We start from the raw sequence: 2,017 nt of genomic DNA on the forward strand, positions 1-2,017 counted from the left end.
ACATACATAACTTTTGTTTGTTATGCACGTTAACTCATTTTGTAATTGTCTTGTCTTATGCCTCCAGAAATTTCTTTTAAAAATAAGCCGTACCTTTTGTTTTAACCCAATAAATCATTAAATAAATAAATATTTTCGTGTCGATCTTCCTCCATTCAATTGTTTTTATATTACAATGTTCTCGTTGATGTCTTTTTTATTTCGCAGGTATTCAGGTGTAGTTAAAAAATAACCTGTACAAACACCCACAGGGCGTAATTGGATCTGACATAATTCGGTAATAACTAGGTTACGTCACTGTAAGGTTTCCTGTACGAATTTGCAATTGTAACACATTATATATTGGATAAGTCGAATTTTAATTTGAGAGTGAATAGCAACACACAGCTTTGTCGTGCAAAGAATGTGGTAAGTAGTGAGCATAAATATGTAATAAATATCATTGTTCGTAAGTAAGTAAAATCTTTGTTTCTTTACAACAAATTATCAAGAAAAATACAATCAACATTATCATTCCGTAATCGACCTTCAAAACTAACTGATCTCGAAAAAAATAATTGTTCACACGGCTGGTAGTCATCAACTAGTTATACCTAATATTAATTCAAACAACCTTATTTTTAACTCTAATTACAACAGTTATTATTTTATAGTAGTATATATTTAAATACATTACTTTTAATTTACTGAAGAACATTCTAGTTTTCCGAAAAAAAATTTTTTTTCCGATATGTAATAATCGTGAAAACCGTATGAGCTCGATAAAGAACTTATATTTTTTTAAATGTTATATTGTAGATAAAAAGTATTGTGGCGAATTTAAAAAAAATGGCGGGCTTTAGAAGATACAACTACGTCTTTACAAAGATTATTTTTGTTTTCAGAATATTATGAAGAAAAAACGAAGAAATAGTGACGAAGAAAGTTAGAACTATATTCCTTATATTAAACCAAATTACAAAAGATTTTGTCCTGAAAAATCCACAAATTACGAATTCAAAGTTTTTGTTCAATAATGTGATAGAAGATAATATGATACAAAGTGACAGTGTAAACATAAATATTGCCACCCGTCGCTATGTAAAAAACCCGAATAAGTGAACTAAGTTGAATAATTAAATTGAAAACATAATCTGTTACAACTACATTGTAAAATATTACTGAGGATCCCGATAATTAAACGAAGGCATATGACTCAAAGGACTTGTATCCTATACAAAACTCTTAATAAAAATAATTGATTTCATTACAACAAGCTTCTTTCGGATGTTACAAACGGATAGAACTGACTGCTTTTTCAAAAATTAGAAATAGCTTAATTTTTACAAAATAAAAAGTGGCTGGATAGATTTTTTAAATGTTTTTATGTATACAAAGTAAGTTGATTGTATCTCTTTCTGTAATAATCCTCGAAAATTACAATAAACCGAAAATTCCTTTTTGGACGTTTTTCACAAAATGTTGTTTTTGATGTTACTGTGTTTTGGTTTGACATGGTAATACGGCGACCGCGTAGAATGTTTAAACATAAAATGCTACTTCTCCTAGTGACCGCTAGGGGCGCTGTACAACTTCCCGTACAGAATTATGAAACACTATAAGCACTGTAAATTATTAATTATATAATATTGTCACTGTAAATTCTTGGTAGAGGTACAAGTGACTCTTAATAAGAAATTCAAGATGGCGCTGAACGAATGGGTATACCACTTTCGGATGCCACGTCAACGCTTCGGTAGCGCAGTAGGCAGCGCGTAAGTCTCATAATCTTAAGGTCGTGAGTTCGATCCTCACCCGGAGCAAACTTTTGGCGTTCTTTTGTTGTTTTATATTTTTTGGCATTATAAAAAGTTATTATCACTATGTGGTCTGTGGTTATTAACACATTTCTTTTTAATTCGAGAAACACTTATACAAAACATTTTCGTAAACTTTTTATTCATCACGTTGTTTTAATGTGTCATGATTAGCCATGAGAAGTATAAAAGTGATGCCACATTACAAAAAACTAATTGAC

General features: G+C 30.2%; 1 non-coding gene across 1 annotated transcript; it reads left to right on the forward strand.

The window, feature by feature from the left end:
- The first annotated feature begins 1,729 nt into the window (after positions 1 to 1,729).
- Trnam-cau lies at positions 1,730 to 1,802 on the forward strand. The gene has a single exon. It is a non-coding gene; the product is annotated as a tRNA-Met (tRNA).
- The last annotated feature ends 215 nt before the right edge of the window (positions 1,803 to 2,017 follow it).

This window comes from Hyposmocoma kahamanoa, unplaced genomic scaffold (assembly GCF_003589595.1).
Source record: "Hyposmocoma kahamanoa isolate Upper Pololo Valley unplaced genomic scaffold, ASM358959v1 95695, whole genome shotgun sequence".
Lineage (NCBI taxonomy): Eukaryota > Metazoa > Arthropoda > Insecta > Lepidoptera > Cosmopterigidae > Hyposmocoma > Hyposmocoma kahamanoa.